Genomic DNA, 20,159 nt, shown 5'->3' on the forward strand with positions numbered 1-20,159 from the left:
GCTCCACATCCAACAGATCCTGGAATTACTGAGGTTGGAAGAGACCTCCCAGACCATCCAGGCCAACCTTTGATCAATCCCCACCTTGGCACCCCAAACAGAGCCCAGAGTGACACTAAAACCCCTGAGGAGCAGGTTTGGTTTCCTCCAGCCTGCAGGAAGGACCATACATCCAACAATGTCCAATGATTTCAACAGCTCCATAGGAATTCTGGGATTTCTGAGGTCACTTGGCACACTTTGTATTTATTTTGCCTGCTGTGTTTGATTTTGTTGCTGCAAACAAGACAGAGTGGAGGTCATGGAAATCCCAGGTTGATATAAATTGAATTATTAATGGTCTCAGTAGAGTGAAGGATTATTCCTCAACTGCAGCAAAGGAAGATACTGAAGTGTTTGGGAACCTTGGTTGATTTGAGTAATTCTGGACTCAAATTACATGGGAGGATCCCAGGGATTAGAAAAGAGCCCCCCTTCCTCTGTGTTCATCAAGATGTGAAGAGAAGTTGGGGACTCACAGCACAACCTCATCAACCCCCACGTGGCCACCTCTGCCACAGCCCCACCAGCCCAACTTCCACCTCTCTGCTGAATTAATTCCCAATTAATTCCCAGGGGCTTCACTTGGAATCTCAGCAAACCATGAAGGGTCTCCCTTCCCTTCTCCTCTCTTTTCCATCCCCATTTCCCATAAAAATCCCTCAGGATGGATTCTGAGTGTCCCAAATCCCAGAATCCCAGGATGTTTGGGTGGGAAGGGACCTCCAAGCTCATTCCAGGGACACCTCCCCTATCCCAGGCTGCTCCAATCCTTCCTTGGGCACTGCAGGGATCAGGGGCAGCCCCAGCTGCTGTGGCAATGCCAGCCCAGGCAGGAATTCCTCATTGCCAAGATGCCACCCATGGCTGCCCTCTGGCAGTGGGAGCCATTCCCTGTGTGCTGTCCCTGCAGGCCTTGTCCCCAGTCCCTCTGCAGCTCTGCTGGAGCCCCTGCAGGCCCTGCAATGTGCTGGGAGCTCTCCCTGGAGCCTTCCCTGCTCCAGGTGAGCACCCCCAGCCCTGCAGCAGCTCCATGGATTCCTCTGGATTTCCTCCAGGTCCTTCCCCAGTGCTGGGGCAGCTCTGCAGGTGAGGTCTCACCTGAGCAGAGTCTGATGTGGTTTCAGATTAAAGCCAAGCCCAGGATGGGCTGAGCAATGTGCTGAGGGATTGAAGTCACCACTGATCCCTCAGAAATAAGAAAGGGAAGAAAATCCTCCCTAGCTCATGTAGGAACACAGAAGATAAAAACAATTCCTTTCCTTTTTGTGTGGATAATGAGATTTTTCCTTTTCCCACCCTGGGTGGGGTTTCCAGCAGATCCATGGTATCAACTGATGTCCTGCAGCTTCCCAGGAGCAGGATCTGTCCTGCCAGGAATCCTCCTGGGCTGGACACAAAACCACACCTGGAGGAACCAAACCTGCCCTGGATCCAGCTCATTTCAATTTGTTTTCCTAACTCAGCATTTGGAGAAAAACAACAACCTAAAACCCACCAGTGGGTGTTAAAACAGAAAGTATTGTGGTTTTTATGGAGTTTTTCCCACTTATTTTCCTCCACAACGTTAAAATTCCAGCAAAGCTCCTGCCAGTACATGGATTTTAAAATAAACCCTACTGATTTAAAGGGAACACAAAGCTACTTGAACGATTAAAAAAAAATAAAGAAATAAAAAGGAGAAGAAAGGGAATTACCATATGAAAGAAGGCACTGCCAGATTTGTAATGGCCATTCATTTCCCTGAGACATCTTAACCTTCCCCAGAGCCCTGCTGCCACCTCTGCAGGTGTCCCTGGGGACGCCCAGTCTCAGGAGGCATTTGGGACAGCTGGATTCGTTAGCTGGGCCAGCCCTGGAGCTTCGAACATGCCCAAAATGAGAGGCAGCTCGCACACGATCCCAGAGCCACCACCCCGGTGCCTCTGCCCCTTCTGGACTCGTTAACAGCAAATGGATGTGATCAAAGCTTCATTTATGGCCAGGCACTTCAATGGAGCCTTTAAAAATAAAAACCCCACACTAACAAGGAAACTCATCCCGGGAACAATATCCAGCCCCTCACACCTGAATCCCAACACCACCCAGGGGATGCTTCATTACTCCTCCAGCAAGCTGTTCAAAGGGGCTGGGGGCTGCTAAAAATACAAAGAAATTCCTCCTGATGCCCTCCTGTCCCTCAGCTGTGGTGGGGATGAGGATAAAACAGAGAGCACTGCTGCTTATTGACACTGTGGGGTTTGTCTTTATGGGATTTGCAAACATTTCCATTATCCCTTGATTTGCTCCTGGTTCCCAGCCGGGCTGGAGCTTCAGGTGATGTAAAGGGAAGGCAGAATTCCTGCTCTGACTGTGGGGTGGCACACAACAAGCTGTTATTTCAGCAATGTGCAGAATTTATATATTCCAGATATAATGGAATATATAATATGGATATAATAATATGTATTCATATGTATATAATAATATGTATTCATATGTATATAAAATCCAAATATATATATATATAATATATATAATCCCTATATATATAAATCCACATATTTTTATATATATATATATTAATATATATATAAAATCCCAATATATTGGAAGATATATATATAATACATATATAATCCCTATATATATATAATCCAAATATATTCATTTATATATATTATAAAATCCCAATATATTGGAATATATATAAAATAGATGTAATCCCAATATATATACATAAATCAAATATATTAATATATATATATAAAATCCCAATACATTGGGATATATATAATATATATAATCCCTATATATATATATATATATATATATATATATATATATAAAATCTAAATATATTCATATATTAAAAAATCCCAATCTACTGGGATATATATAATATATATATAATCCAAATATATCCATATATTCATATATATATTATATATAATCCAAATATATATATATATATATATATAAATAAATTCCATATATATTCTGGAGATATACATCCAGCCATTCCTTTGGGATTTCAGTATTCCAGCCATTGCTCATTCGCTCATTCCTTTGGGGCTATTGCCCTGTGGAACCCCAGTGAAGTGGGTTAAAAATGACTGGAGAAACAGAGCTCTGGAGGTAAAATGACACAGCTGGGGGGGTGTTTTTAAGAGTTCCTTAAAAACACAATTTCAGGACAATAAAAGTGATTTTCAATGAGTCCTCAACATGAAGGAATTCAAACCAACAGCTCAAACCTCCAGAAGTTCACCCCTTGCCACCCCTACCATGGGCAGGGACACCTTCCACTATCCCAGGTTATTCCAACCCCCATGCAACCTGGCTGGGACTTTTCCAGTAATGAGAAGTGCTGAGTAATGACAGTGTCCTTAATTTTTATTTTCTAGCTCGCTGGTGAGAAGCACTTGGATTAGAGGACCAATCTTCCCCTGTGATTTATTTCAATTTTCAATTTTTTGCGGAAATCACAACTTTCCCCATGCCTTGGGAGGGAGAACCTCCATTCCCTGGCTGCATTTCCTTGGGGAAAGCAGACAAAAGATGGGAATATCCTGCTCAGAAAAACAGGATATTCCCAAAAGATGGGAATATCCTGCTCAGAAATGTCTCCACCACAACACAGCAGATGGAGGGAGAGACCTTGGCACTGGAAAAGTTGTCCCTTTTTCCTTGATTATCGCCCATCACAAAATATCTCCTCGAGATGCCTTGGCAGAGGAAGGCACCAGATGAGGGCTGCCTTAAAGGAGAAGAATTCATAAAGCCTGATCTCATTTTTAAGCTGGAGTTTAGCTGATCCCTCGTGATTTTTAAGCACCAAGCAGAGCCCAGCTGCAATTAAAGCAGGGCAGGAGAGAGGGAAAGTTTCAAAGCTCTTCTGGATTTGGGACCATTCCCAAAGGACAAAACTTAAATTCCTTAAACTTAAATACGTGCCCAGGTATTTTATAATTAAATATCTAATAAATATCAAGTGCTAATAAATATCAAGTGCTAATAAATATCAAGCACTGTCAGTGCCTTGAAGGGCAATGGGAAAGGGAGATAAAAACCAGGGATTTTTGCCTAAATTTCTCCCAAAAATGGAAGAATGACTAAATGAGCAGAGTCAGAGATGGGAATCACTGGAAACTGAAAAGCAGGAGTTAGGGAGCCAGTTTGGCTGGAATTTTGGGATAAATGAGCTGTTTGATGCTCTTTGGGGGCTCTAAAATATCCAACAGCAGCCCTGAGGGAGTGGGAATGGGAAAAGTTGGATCCATCAGGGAGCCAACCTGGAGCCCCATTCCAGCACAACACTCAAATAAAGGAGTAAAACAATAAAATAGAGGAGTAAACCCAACTAAATTCATATTTTTTAGCTAATCCTTCCCTAGAGGGAAGAGGAGAGTCTAAATTCCCTCTTCCACTGATCAGCGTTATCACATGGACTGATAACACCATTTCCCACTTTTCTTTCTGGCACACCCAGGTTTTACAAAGGGCTGGAGTTGTTGGAGTGCATCAATTCCATTCAAACCCATGTTTAGCAGAAAAATCTCTTTTTAGTCTCCAATCTGAGCCTGCTTTCCTCCCCCAGCCTTTTCCCAGGAAAATCCTTTATTCCAGTATCAGTTTTTTGCCCATTACTGTCTTTATACTCCACCCTATTACAACTTTGCTTCCCCTCTTAACTCCAAGGGATTTTTTCTTTTTTTCAATGCAGGTGATATTTTAATTTTTATGGCATTTATGCTGAGAGGCCCTGAGTGAATTCACCCCATGGATGTGAGCCCAGGATCTGCTGGAATTCTCTCTCTGCTTTAAATGTGATGTTGCAGGAGCCAAATGAGTGCACAAACAAGGTCTTGACTAAATCTTATTTACCTGGCACTGTGTGATCCAGGAAAGCTTTGCTCCACTGAACTGGAATATTGATGAAGAGCAAAATGTACATTTGTTTTTTTTTTTTTTGTTTTTTTTTTTTTTTAAAAAGAACATGAACCGTAAAATCTGCTCATTGCTGTGGCCATGCAGAAGAGTTTCCCTCCTTTAAACACTCTATTCAATATTTAGGACACAAAGTTAAAAATTTCTGGGGTCAGCCCTGCACAAGCCCGGTAAATGCAGAATAAATCAGACCCAGTTAAAGCACAGAGAGGGGAGGCTGCCACAAGTGTGGAGAAGTCACTGGGTGAAGTTTTCTGGCAGATCTGGTGAATTTATTCTGATTTTGAACTCAAATTCCACAGGAATTCCACTCTGAACTCAAAATTCCATTTTGAACTCAAATTCCACGCCCAAGTTATGCTGAAAAACCCTAATTCAACAAAAAGCCCCATCCCACGACCTCTGACCCTGAGATATCTAAAAGTGGTGGCATTTTATTCTCCAGCACCAGCAAAGTCAAATTGTCCACCCAAAACACACCAGAACTGTCCAAATCTCCTGAATTCCCCACAAAATGGGAATTCTCAGGACATCCATCCTCAGCCAGCACCCAGGAGCTCCCCAGCATCCCAAAAAGGGGTTGGAACTCAGCAGGATCAAGGTTAAGGTTGGAAAAGACCTCTCAGGTCACTGAGTCCAACCACCAGCCATGGCCACCACCAACCCACGTCCCCAAGTGTCACCTCCACGTGGCTTTTGAACCCTTCCAGGGATGGGGACTCCATCACTCCCTTGGGCAGCTGTGCCAGGGCTGCACAATCCAAGAATTCCCTGCCAAGGTGGTCTCAACACCCCAAAAACCCCCAGCTGGACTGGAAATATCCACGTGAGGAGATGCCTTTCCATAGTCTCCAAACCAATGAATCCCTGATCCCAAGCTGGCTCCTAACCCAGATTTGCTACAAACTTAAAAAGCAGGGAATGGGAAAATTGTCACTTGGACATGGATTTTTAAAATTAATTTTTTCCCATTTTATGTGCAGTGCAGAAGAGAGGGAAGGAAAATTTTGGTTGGCCCCAACTTCGAGCCCTGACATCATTCCCTGACTTGAGACACCAAAATCCTCCTGGAATGACCCAGCAGCCCCAGCACAATCAGGAATATCAGTGCCTTGGCAGGGAGATGGAGGGTGGTTTTTGAACCTCCACGCAGTTTCTGAACCCTTCCAGGAATGGGGAATCCATCACTTCCCTGGGCAGCTGCACAATCCAAGAATTCCCTGCCAAGGTGGTTTCAACACCTCCAAAAATCCCAGTTGAAATATCCACGTGAGGAGATGCCTTGGAGATAATCTCCAAACCAATGAATCCCTGATCCCAAGCTGGGAATGAATGAATGAATAAAGAAAATCCTTGTCCAAGTGACAATTTTCCTATTCCCTGCTTTTTAAGTTTGTAACCCAGCTTTGCCACAAACTTAAAAAGCAGGGAATAGGAAAATTGTGACTTGGACATGGATTTTTAAAATTCATTTATTCCCATTTTATGTGCAGTGCAAGGAGCAGGGAAGGGAAAATTTGGTTGGACACGGGGAAGTTTGTGACAGCCCCAAATTCCAGCCCTGACTTGAGACACCAAAATCCTCCTGGAATGACCCAGCAGCCCCAGCATAATCAGGAATATCAGTGCCTTGGCAGGGAGATGGAGGGGATAATTTAATTGGCCTTTTGTATCTCTCCCTTCTCTGGTCCCACTGAGTTCTGGAGCTATTATTAAAGGCATTTTTTAAGGTATTTTAATTTACTCCTCCAAATGGATTCCCATCCATTCACTCCCACCAAGTGAATGTTGTCAGGGACATTAGTGAGGTGATAAAATAGCTGCAGCTTCCCGCTGCTTTTAATGTGTTCCATCCAGCAGAAAAGTCATTAGCTCTTAGCCTTTAATACACCCTCTGCACTGCTGCAGAACTGTTTATCACTTACAAGTGCCAGGCTCCCCCTTTATTAATCAATATACATTTCTGCAGGGAAAAGGGACTCACAGCCAGTGATTCCCAGCCTGGTTTGTGCTGTAGGAGCTGAAAATCCCTGACATTTTCACCCCCCCATCCCTGAATATTCCTAGGAGTGGTTTTTACCTTTTTCACACAACTCCCCCAATTACAGGTGAGCTGGTGGCAAGGTGACAGGTTCCTTTCACCAGCGGTGAGTGGCAGCTTTCCCTCTCCTTTGTCAGGCCTGCTCTAGAACATCATTAGCAGACAAATGGGACGTGGAGCAGGGAATTAATGATGCTGGGGAGCAGAGCCCTCCGTTTGGGAGCTCGTTTTTTAATAAATGTTTTCTCACAGCTGGCCCAGTTTGGAGAATAAAACCCCTCAGTGTTATTTTTACGTGCTCTGAGATCTATTTTTTTTTTCCTTCACACAGTCTAAAAATGCCAATATTTAAAATATATTTATCTATTAAAAATGTCCTGCTGGAGATGGTGAATGTGAATGTTCACTGGGAAGACACAGTGACCATAGTAAAGGCAGGTGGATGATGAAAAACCAAAAGAAATTGGGAAAAAAACAATTGAGAAAGGTTTAGCAAGGCTGAGCTCCCAAAATAAAATGTTGTTGTGGCCCTGGATTGGTGCTGTCCAGTGAAAAGGCCATAATTATTATCTAAATTAAACAAAATTAATTATGTAATTATGATCTAAATTCAACAAAATTGATGAGAGTGCAAGAGACCACTGGAAAACAAAGGGTGACATCCAGGAGTGAGGGGTAAAGGCTTAAGAGGGACCCTGAGCTAAGCCAGGCTGAGCTCACAAATAGGTAATTTCACTGAAATTAGATGCCAATTTGTCAGATTTTTGCCATAAGTGTCTAAAAGTCTCATTGGAGGGGTGACAGAACGCAGAGTGACCAGGCCAACATCACCAGCAGTGACATTTTGCTGTAGGGGGATCCCAAACCACACTCAAACCTCACCTTTCAGCACCAAAATTCACCTTAAGCACCAAAATTCACATTTCTGCCTCACCCTTCGTTAACCCAACTGTAATTAATGAAGAATTCTTTGTTCACCAAAGGAATCCCTGGCAAACATGGGGACAGAGCAGAGGCCTTGCTATGGATTCATCCTCTGAGGCATCCCAAAAGGATTGGGATGTTAAAGTCACCATTTTATCTTCTGTGCATTGATTTTATTTTATTTATTAAGGCTGGTCCTAAATTTGAAGGAGAAAAATATTTCCAAAGGGGAATTTCCACCCCAATTCCCACACAAGAAGCCAGAGGTGGCCAAATTTGACAATTTGGTTCTTCAGGTGCTTCTCAACAGAATGGGTAAAAAAATTCCACATTTCCAGTGGGAAATTTCCATTTCCATGAGGAAATCTCAGTGCTGGAAAGGAATTTATACATAAAATCACTGGAAAAAGAGGAATTGGTTGGGAAAAGGTAAGAAAGGTGAAATTTTATCTTCTGTGCTTTGATTTTATGCACAGTTAAGGCTGGTCTTGAATTTGAAGGAGAAAAATATTTCCAAAGGGGAATTTCCACCCTGATTTCCACAAAAGAAGCCAGAGGGTGACAATTTGGTTCTTCTGGTGTTTCTCAACAGAATGTGCAAAATTTTCCACATTTCCATTAGAACATCCCAGTGCTGGAATGCAATTTATACATAAAAAGAGAGGAATTGGTTAGGAAAAGGACAGGAAGGAGAAAAATTTTTCCCTCAAGTAATTTGTTTAGCAAGACTTGAATTTCAATATTTTAGAGCACAGGAACAACTGAACTTTAGGATGAGCAAGGCACTGGAATTGCCATTCTCCACCAAAGGATTCCAAAGGATTTCAAACAAATCCAGTGCTGGGATGGAGAAATCCCAAAGCAGCCGAGGGCTCCTCCCTGCTCCAGGAATGGCTCAAAAAGCAAAACCATTGGTCTCGAGGCCTCCACACAAGAACAGAACTCAAATATCCTTAATCCTGCCAAATTTTAATTTTATGGAAACATTGGCAATATGCAGAGTTTCCTAAGCTGGAGGCTACGAAGAGAATTGCATCGTGTGCTGCAAAATGAAGGAGATTACAAAAAAAAAAAAAAAAATCTGTAATTTCACTTATTCTGTTGGTTTACATATTTTTTTGCCAAAAAAACAAAAATTTTTTTTGGTTACCAAAAAAAAAAAAAAAAAACCCAAACAAAAAAACCCAACCAAACAAAAAAAAAAACCCCAAACCCAAAACCAACCAACCAAACAAACCCCAAATTAACCACAAACAACAACAAAAAACCCCAAAACCAAGCCAAAAACCAAACCAAACCAAAACACAAAAACCCACCAAAAACCCAAAAACCGAAAAGCAAAAAACAAATCGATTTTGCGTTTTTGGATTGCGGCACGAGCAGGGGTGTGGTGGTTTGACCAGGAAGAAGTGGGACTTCTGGGATGCTGTGGTCAAACCAATGGGTGCTCGGATTTTGATATCGGCACCTGGTGTGGCCAGTGGGGTTTGGACACACCTCCGAGAACACACAGGGGTTAAAAGCAGAGCTTTGGGCCTGGGGGGCTCTCTTGGGACTTCGAGGGACGGAGGTCGGATCTCCCTTCCCCCGTCCAGCCGCTGCTGCTGGGCTGAGAGGGGCAGCCATGTGGTAGGCCTGGGCCTGGACAGAAATGGGGGGTGAGGAGGCCCTGGAGGATGGAAGGGTGGAGGAGCCCCAAGAGACATCGGGGAGCCATTCCCCCCCAGGAGAGAGAGAGGGAGAGCCGGCGATGACAGAATGTGATAGCAGCCGGCCCAGGAGGAGAAAGGGGGGGAATGCAGCGAGGGAGGAGGTGCTGGCCGGAGCAGCAGCGAGTGTGGGAGTGCTGGAGATTTGGGACAGGCAGAGACTGAAATTTTTAACCCCTTTCTTTCATGATTGGGACCTCGCAAAAATGCTGATCCTCCTCGGAGCTGAATAAGAAGAGAGATAGGAAATGAGATAACCAAGAACTAGGCCCGAGGGATGTGGAGAAGAATGGCTGAGTGGGGAGAGATGATTGGAGTGGCCTTTTGGCTGGACTTTTCTTGTTGGCCATAGACTGAACCAGTTTTATTCCTGTGACACAGAGACTGCACTTAGGGGGAGGCAGTGCCTCAGAACCAGGAGGGTTCATTGTGGGGACCCCTTGGCCCCAGGGGGTGGGAAAAAATGGGGGGGACAGACGTCCCGAAGGAGAGACTGTGCCCTTTTGGAGTGAGACAAGGCATCCTTAAAAGACAACCCTAAAAGCAGCTCTGGTCCATGCCAGTGGTGAGAGCACTGGGCATGGAAGGAAGATGTCACAAATGGCAAAAGGACTTTCCAGGCGGTGCTGAGTGACAGGGAAGCACACGAGGTTTCAGCGTGTTTCCAGGGGAAGCCTATGGTGCAAGAAGGACTCCTCTCCTCTTCATGGACTGAAGTTTGAGTATTCTAAAGGGTGATGCCAGACTGGGCACTTGGTGATTTGGGGGAATGTATCGGATTGGGAAATTTTGGTGGTGGGGAGGAGGAAAGTGCTTTTTGCAAGGTTTTCAGTTTTTTCCCTTATAGTTTTTTCCTTCTTTTCTTGTAGTTTAGGTAATAAAGTTTTCTTTATTTCTAAGCTGGAGCTTGCTTTGCTTATTCCTGGTCACGTCTCACAGCAGACACCGGGGAGAGGGTATTCTCATGGGGGCACTGGCTCTGTGCCAGGCCCAAACCATGACAAGGGGTCAAATTGACCAATTTAAGGGTGATTCACGGGGGTCTTTGCACATCCCAAAAGGGAAAATCCAGCCTGAATCCTTCCCCTGAAAAGCACAGACAGGAGAAATCTCAGGGCAGGGCAGCTGCACATGCTGGCACCACTGGTGATTTATTCAGTGAGTTCAGCCCTGTGCTCACACATCAAAGCCCGAGGAGATCACAGGAGGTCCCTGATGTCTCCAAAGGATTGTTTGGGAATTCCTTGTGCATGGAGGTGGCTCCCAGGATCCAAGAGCTCGTGTTAACATGGAACTCATCAAACCTCAGTGAGCACCCCAGAGCTCTGGAGATGTGGGAATGACAGAGCTGGGGAGGTGGGAGAACAGGCAACAGCAGCCTGTGATCCTGCCAGGAGAAGCAGGAATTACAACAAGAGATCTGTGGGCTGGGAGTGAAATTGGAATATTTTTAACCCACTGTATTCTACTTTTGTTGTCTCTTCTTTCCCCAGGCCCCTCCTGCTGACAGGTCTGAGAGTGGGGTCGTTCCCAAAGGAAGATGATTCCAAGGAGGAGCCATGGTGTGAGGATGTGTCCCAGCTTCTGGAAGTGGGGATGGATTTGGAAAATGCCAGAGGCTGCAGGGCACCTTCCCTTTTGGGCTGACGTTTTCCATAAGAAAAGCTCAGCCACACCACTTTAAACCGGCACAGAAATGGGATCACTTGGATTTGTGGTGGAGTTTCCATCCCTGGAGGTGTCCAGGGAAGGCCTGGAGGTGGCACTGAGTGCTGTGGGCTGGGGACAAGGTGGGGATGGGGCACAGGTTGGATTTGATGGTCTTGGAGGGCTTTTCCAAGCCTCAGGGATTCTGTGATTTTCTGGGAATCTCATAGATGGGACACAGACACTCCCAAAGCAATCCCAGAATGGTTTGGGTTCCAAGGAACCTTCAAAGTCCATCCATGGCAAGGACACCTCCCCTGTCCCAGGCTGCTCCAGCCTGGCCTTGGGCACTGCAGGGATCAGGGGCAGCCCCAGCTGCTGTGGCAATGCCAGCCCAGGCAGGAATTCCTCAGTGCCAAGATGCCACCCATGGCTGCCCTCTGGCAGTGGGAGCCATTCCCTGTGTGCTGTCCCTCCAGGCCTTGCAGTAAAGATAAATTCTGAACCACACATCAAGGACACCTTTGCTTCTTTCAGATCCCAACTATTTTTATCACGATTTTCCCAAAGACCTGCCCATTAATCCAAAAACTGAACCAAAACAACCCCAAAATTATTCAGCTGCACTTCATAGTTTCCTACACTAAACACTGAGCATTTCCACTCCCTGACCTGCTGGAAAGAAGTAAAAACAACTGAAGGAACTACTCAGCATTTTAGCAACCACCTGTTCCTAACTCAGGATTTCTGTCATCCCAAAGTTCTGTGTGATGGCAAAACCCCACTCCCAAAATCCAGCAGAAGAGCAGCGTGGAAAAGAAGATGTCTTTCCCCACCAAAACCCCACATTTTAGGAGGAATAAAGAATAAAGACATCAGACTGGGAAGTGAAAAAGCAACTGGGGCAGCTCATTACGGGAGATGGCTGGTAACGGCATTGCTGCCGTTGTTCAATCCTGGCCAGCACTGAGACGAGCAATGGAAAATGGGCTGGATGGGGCCATGGACTGTCCCTTCCATGTGGAATTTGTGCATCATTTCCTGACAGAGCCATCTCCCCTGCCCAGCAGCCAGAGCATCTCCGAGAGGCCTCCCAGGCAGTCATGGATGGCGGGGAAGCAGCGCTTTGTTTTATCAGCCGTTGTTTTCCCGTTTCTAATGACACTCCAGTGATTGTCCTGTGGATAAATCCATGCAGGGCATTCAGTGGGAAGGCCAGGGAGCTGAACTTGGCTGGGATGGAGCCATCCACACAAAACATTCATCTATTAACCAAGCAGCAGCGCTTCCAAACCCAGCGGGGTCACTGCGGAGCCCTGCTGGGAAATGGGAATTAACTGGGAGCCGAGATCGTTTGTCTCTGGGATGCTGTCATGTTTGTTGTCATTTTTGTTGTCATTTTTGTTGTCATATTCACAGATGAATTCCAGGATTTATTGGGAAGGCAGGTGGCACTCAAGATTGCTCATGGGAATGCAAAGAGAGCCGAGGAGAAATGAATCTCCCGCGGATGGAATGGCAGGAATTCATCTCCGATGTGGTTGCAATTAATGGCAGAGAATTTCACTCAGTTTCACACAGAAACAGCAAACTGGACTAGCTCAGTTACTATTGGATTACTACTCAGTTACTACCAGGATACTACTCAGTTACAGCTTTTTGTTTCATACCTATGTAGAACAAACATTTCCTGTCTTACCCAGAAAAACACACGGCCTGATGGGGAGCATGCAGTGAACAGGGAAGTGTTGGATAAAGGGGATAATCATCCCATTAATCATCCCCCATCTGGGGTCTGTACAGTGCAGGAAACAGAGAATTTGGGTCCAACACTGGGCAAACAAAGGACAATTTTTGGGGAGGAAAGAGGAATTTTAAATATTCAGTGGTTGCTGCAACACAAGGTCAGTCTGTAATTACAGATCTTCCACTTCAGCAATATGAAGGCGGCTGAGGGATGTGGCTACATCAACTTCCCAAAAGGAGTTTCCTGAACTCTCTCCAAGTGAAGAGCCAATTAAATACCCTTTAGAAAATCTTTTTTTTTTGGCTAAACTCTTTCACAAGCTCCTGTCCCTCATCAGAATCACAGCAGTTGCACCCTGTGTGAAAAGTGAGGACTTTTCACCCCGAGTCACACAAATCTCATCCTCACCTCCACGTCCCAGGAGCCATTCCCTCACCAGGAGAAATTCACAGTTGAGGATTTAGAGAGAATTCACAGGAATTTAAAGAGGGTTTTCTGAGATACTACTCAGTTACAGCTTTTTGTTTCATACCTATGTAGAACAAACATTTCCTGTCTTATCCAGAAAAACACACGGCCTGATGGGGAGCATGCATTGAACAGGGAAGTGTTGGGGAAATGGGATAATCATCCCATCTGGGGTCTGTACAGTGCAGGAAACAGAGAATTTGGGTCCAACACTGGGCAAAAAAAGGGCAATTTTTGGGGAGGAAAGAGGAATTTTAAATATTCAGTGGTTGCTGCAACACAAGGTCAGTCTGTAATTACAGATCTTCCACTTCAGCAATAGGAAGGTGGCTGAGGGATGTGGCTACATCAACTTCCCAAAAGGAGTTTCCTGAACTCTCTCCAAGTGAAGAGCCAATCAAATACCCTTTAGAAAATCTTTTTTTTTTGGCTAAACTCTTTCACAAGCTGCTGTCCCTCATCAGAATCACAGCAGTTGCACCCTGTGTGAAAAGTGAGGACTTTTCACCCCGAGTCACACAAATCCCATCCTCACCTCCACGTCCCAGGAGCCATTCATTCCCTCACCAACAGGGATTCAGAGCTGAGGATTTAGAGAGAATTCACAGGAATTCAAAGAGGTTTTTCTGAGAGACCTCAGGGTACAAAAGTGATGCTTGAGGGGGTGCTGAGCAGCTCAGTTCCCACAAAAGTAAAGCATTGCTGGCTGTGAGATCCTGAGTCCTTCCAAACCATCCTTGCCGAGACCACTCTGGGTGAGAAGAAGTTGGAAATGGCTTGTGATAAACCCGAGTCCTCTGAAAAACAGCTCAGCTTTCTGCTAAATCAATATCGACCTCAAAAAAGGTTTTGATGGGCCAGTGCTTAAGAAAAAGAATAATCTGGAATTCCAGAGGAAGGCAAAAAGTTTTTGATCACAACAAGTTGAAGGACGGCCCAAATTATTCCCACTGAGGTTTTATTTTCAGGTCCATGACTTGTCCAGCACTTGGAGCTCTAAAACCCCAGCTCCTGCACATTTTGGCAGGAAATGGGGCATGGAATCCCAGAGGGATTTGAGTTGGAAGGGAAATTAAAGATCCCCCAGTTCTGCCCCACTGCCATGGCAGGGACTCCTTCCACTATCCCAGCTTGCTCCAGGCTGGCCATGGACACTTCCAGGGATGGAGCATCCCCAACATCTCTTTGCTGATTGGGAGGACAGGGATTAATAATGATATTTTTCATTTTGTGGTGGAAAATGACAGAGCAGGAATTAAACAGGGAATGCCCAACAAGGGTTCAGCCTGTCCCTCAGCACCACGTTTGACACCACTCCTAAATGATAAAAAAATAGAGTTAAACAGAGAATTAATTAATTAATTAATTAAACCAGACCTGGCCAGGGCTCTCCTACAGAGTTGTAGCATTTCTTTGATTTGCACACCCTCTGGCAGTTTTCTTCACAGGACAGGCACAAAGTCCTTAAATATTTTAATTAAAGAGTGCATCTCAAAGGTGTGAATTCCCCAGTAAATCCTGAATCAGCCCCAGGAAGACCAGACCTGGTACAATTTCATGGGGAGAGGGGAAAGCTTTTTCCTTCTTTATAGTGCAGATCACACAAAGCAAAAAATTCCAGCACAAAAGTAAAATATTTGCAAAAAAAAATTACTATTCTGACAGCTTTGTGTGCGTGAGAGAGACATTTTTCTTTTCTTTTCTTTTCTTTTCTTTTCTTTTCTTTTCTTTTCTTTTCTTTTCTTTTCTTTTCTTTTCTTTTCTTTTCTTTTCTTTTCTTTTCTTTTCTTTTCTTTTCTTTTTTCTTTTCCTTTATTTTATTTTATTATTTTATTTTATTTTATTTTTCTTTTCATTTTTTTGTATTTTATTTTATTTCACTTCATTTTATTTAATTTTACTTTATTTAATTTCATTTTATATTTTCTTTTCTTTTATTTCATTTTTTAAAATTTTTTTTTTTTTTTTTTTTTTTTTTTGTATTGTATTTAATTTATTTTATTTTGATGGAAAGGCTCTATTTACAGATTAGAACCAGGAGGGGGAAACTTTTAATTTACTTCCCTCAGTTCTTTCAGATGTAAATTAGAGCGCTATAAGCCTTCCAACTGCAAAGTTTATCCACTTCAGGGGGAAGATTCCAGAGGCAGGGTGCCAGGAGGAATATTCCAGCGGAATGGCAGCATTCCTGCATTGTTGTTCCTTTTATAATTCTCCTGTTGTCAAATCCCTGCCTCCAAAATCCCAACTACTCCCACTGAACGCTGCTCGTCAGGGAGGGGCAGCCCCTGCCACACACACGGAAAAAAAAAAGGGATTTTTCCCTTCCCTTTCAACAATAGATTAATGTCTCTTTTGTTCTGCGCCAGAGCTGGGTGCCATATTTCAAAATGTGCTTTTAAAACAGGTATAATTAAACCTCTGCGAGAGGAGGGAGGCAGAGAAATGAGCAGCCAGAGGAGGAATAAAGGCATTTTAGAGGGTGCTGGAAAGAGCCTCATCCCTCCCTCTCAGCTACAATTACATTCCACAGTGGGTGCAGTGGGTGAGGGAAAAAGGAAAAAAAAAAAGTGATTATAAAAATGAACTTTTCCTGGAAAAATGAGCACGTTGTGAAAGGATGGCTCGTTTGAACGTCGCAGCACTTCAAAAGGAGGATGAATTAGTGCTGACAACTCAATAAAGTAGCCATCAATTATTCAAAATGTGATGGCTCTTCTCATGCAGCACTTGTGATTAGGGAAACATTTCAAAGCCCAGCAATGAGAGTTATTCTCCTCAATGAAATGGGTCTGGGCTTCAAAATGCGAGGGAAGAAAAATAATGGGATTTTGGAGGAGTCTGGAAAGAACACAGGGAAGTTTCTTCTCCTGGAGCCATCCATCAAGGGTTTCATGGGAGACTTTCCAGGCTGGATTTAGGATTTATGGAGTGGAATGGAACAAGGAGAGGGAAGGAAAAATATCTGTGGTGTGATAGGGGCACCCAAATGTCAGCTGATGGGTGCTGAGAGCCCAGCCCAACCACGACCCCAAATTAAAGTTCTGGTGTGTTTTGGAACAGCAAATATTAAACTTTCCTAGGAAAAAAGAGAGTTATGGAAGAACCAGGTTTCCCAGAGAATTTTGTGGAAGGTTTTGGTGTCTGAGCCCTGGAAGTGTCCAAGGGCAGGGCTTGGAGCAGCCTGGGAGAGTGGGAGGTGTCCCTGCCCATGGCAGGGGTGGCACTGGGTGGGCTTTGAGGTCCCTTCCAACCCAAACCATCCTGGGATTCCACGGAAGACATTCCTGGAGGAATGCTGGTGATGGAGTGTCGCCATGATACTTTCTGAAAAATCACTTTGCCAGGATTTTTTCTCCTGAGAAGCTGAGAAGCCTCAGAGGAAAAGAAAAACAATAATTATCTGCTGGTGTGGAATGCAACAGGTGAATCTGTGATTGCCCCATGTTGGTTGTTTTTAATTAATGGCCAGTCACAGCCCAGCTGGCTCGGACTCTCCGGTCAGTCACAAGATTTTATTATCATTCTCTTCTATTCCTTTCTTTTCCAGCCTTCTGATGAAATCCTTTCTTCTACTCTTTAGTGTAGTTTTAATATATAATTTTCTTTTAATATAATATAGATATAATTAATTAATATAATAGTATATAATTTTCTAGTAATATAGTATAGTATAATATAATATAATATAATATAATATAATATAATATAATATAATATAATATAATATAATATAATATAATATAATATAACATAACATAATATAATAATTATATTATATATAATCACATATTATTATTTTATATTATGTTATGTTATGTTATATTATATTATATTATATTATATTATATTATATTATATTATATTATATTATATTATATTATATTATATTATATTATATTATATTATATTATATTATATTATATTATATATATAATTATTATATATTATTACATATGATTATATATTCTATTCTATTCTATTCTATTATGTTGTGTTATATTATGTTATATTATATATAATATATCATAAAATAGTAAATCATCCTTCTGAACCATGGAGTCAGATTCCCATCTCTTCCCTCATCCTGAGACCCTCAAACACTACCACAATGGAGCAACACAGCTTCCTTAAAACAAAATTTATCAGGCTTTGCTTTTTTAGTTTCCTCCTGGAATTCCAGCTCATCCATCACCAAAACAACCCCAGAGAAAGCAAAGCACTGGTTTAAAATTGCAGAAATCTTGGGGAAGAAAAGGAACTGGAAGAAAAAGGGAAAAGTGGGTGAGTGTCACTCCTGTGGCACTTGGATCTGTGACTTCCCACTGGATTTTCAGCAGGGAGGAGAAGCTGCTCTGCCTCAGCATCCTCAGCATCCCAGGGCCCTGCTCTGCTGCCAGGGATTCTTAATGAGTTTGCAAATGAGGAATGTGCAGCTGGAGCTTCAAACTTAGCAGGCCAGGCTGAAAGTCTTCTCCTCTGGCCAGGGAGGTAACAGGGGCTGGGGCTGACACCACCCTGCGAGGCAAATTGAGGATTTATGAGAGCAGTGCTGCTGCTGAGGGAGCTGGCAGGGCTCTCTGGGTAATTAAAATAATCAATCAAGGCCTGGGATGGAGGCTGGGGCAGATATGTGTGGTTTACTCCCAACTTCTGAGGACAAGCCGAATGCAAGGGGGGAAAAAATGAAAATAAATTAAAAGGAATGGAAAGGCGAGGAATTTATGGGTCTGGGGAGGACTCGATGAGCTGGCACTGAAAATAAACTGCACGTGCTGAGTGAGGGTGAGGCTGGACTCAAAGGATGGAGAGACTTTAAAGCCCATCCCATCCCACCCCTGCCATGGGTGGGACACCTTTCATCATGCCAGGGCGCTCTGAGCCCCATCCAACCTGGCCTGGGACACTTCCAGGGATCCAGGGGCAGCCACAGCTGCTCTGGGCACCCAGGGCATGACCCAGGACATGGCAGAGTCATGCTGAGGTGAACAAAACACCTTGGTGGCCTCAGAGAGGAGCAGGATCATAATTTTGCTCCCAAATCTCAGTGGAAATGCTCCAGGCCAGGTTGGATGGGGCTTTGAGCAAGGACAGTGGAAGATGTCCCTGCTCGTGGCAGCAGGGCTGGACTGAAAGGCCTTTAAAGGTCCATTTCAACCCTTTAAAGTTCCCTTCCAACCCAAAATATCCCCCAATTTAATCCCTTTAAAGGTCCTTTCCAACCCTTTAAAGGTCCATTTCAGCCCTTTAAAGGTCCCTTTAAACCCAAAATATTCCCCAATTTAATATCCCCCAATCTGATCCCCTTAATGCTCCCTTCAAACCCTTTAAATGTCCCTTTCAACCCTGTAAAGGGCCCTTCCAACCCAATATATCCCCCAATTTAATATCCCCCAGTTTAATCCCTTTAAAGGTCTCATCCAACCCTTTAAACCCAAAATATCGCCCAATTTAATATCCCCCAATTTAATATCTCCCAATTTAATCCCTTTAAATGCCCCTTCCAAACCTTGAAATGTCCCTTTCAACCCTGTAAAGGTGTCTGCCAACCCTTTAAAGGCCCCTTTCAACCCTTTAAAGGCCCCTTTCAGCCCAAAATACCTCCCAGTTCAATATCCCCCAATTTAATCCCTTTAAACTGGGGAATTTAAATCCAACCCTTTAAAAGTCCCTTCAAACCCAAAATATCCCCAATTTAATGATTCATCAGTGAGCAAACGAGGGTTATCCAGTTCGTGACCAACCCCAAGTCCTGTCAGGGATTGAGGGGATCTCAAAGACCTCAAACACGGGGTTGTTCCCTCCAGGCCAGACGTGACTCACACCTGTGGGATGGTTTGTGAAGCCTGACTCTGCTTCTGCACATCTGAAGAGGACAAAAACAATTCTAAAATAATCCTGCCCGCCATGGGCACCGCTTGAAAATGTCCACACAGAACTGCCCTGCCCTGGGATGCACTGAACGTGCCAGTGAAAGTGGAGTTTTTAAAATAAATTAAAACCCTGACTAAACTCTGCCTAAAGCAGTTGGTTTTGTGCAGCTCAGAAGTCCTCAGTGGAGAACTGCAGCTGACTTACACAGGAACCTTCTCAAAGCTTCCACAAAGGCAGGAACTGCACTGAATGTCCCCCCTCAGAGAAGAAATTATCTGAAAAAATGTTGGAAGCAACAGGGAGAGTCAGACTCCCACCAAGAGATAATTCTGTCTCTCATTTGAAGCTAGAAAAGGAGATTTAGCCCAAATTCTGCACTTGGTGGGTTTTACCCTCTTGACATGAAACACACAAACAAGAGCTGAAAACATCTTGGTTGTAACACCACGCCAACTGCAAAACAAAAAAATTGAAATATGAGCCTCAGAAGCATCAAAATTGCTTTAAAATTATCCTTGAATGGGAAAAACCCCCATGGATCAGCCATGCCTGCTCCTTAATGGATGCTGCTGGCAGGGAGCCAGCCTGGAAAGACAATTAATTTGTTTAGACTGATAAATAAAAACATCCAGCCTCCATCAAAGCGTGCAGCCATCAGCATTGGTGAGAGCTGCTGGCTGGGACCATCCTTCTCCTTAATAACCACTCATTTGATGGGAATAAAACATTCCAGAAGCTCTCAGAGATGTCTCCTTGGAAGGCCACAAGTGAGTGGCTCCGT

General features: G+C 43.8%; 1 protein-coding gene across 2 annotated transcripts in view; it reads right to left on the reverse strand.

Moving 5' to 3' along the window:
- Positions 1-20,159, reverse strand: part of EXOC4 (exocyst complex component 4) — a 314,456-nt gene that overhangs the window by 75,902 nt on the left and 218,395 nt on the right. The gene's annotated exons all lie outside the window — the stretch shown is intronic.

This window comes from Ammospiza nelsoni, chromosome 5 (genome assembly GCF_027579445.1).
Source record: "Ammospiza nelsoni isolate bAmmNel1 chromosome 5, bAmmNel1.pri, whole genome shotgun sequence".
Lineage (NCBI taxonomy): Eukaryota > Metazoa > Chordata > Aves > Passeriformes > Passerellidae > Ammospiza > Ammospiza nelsoni.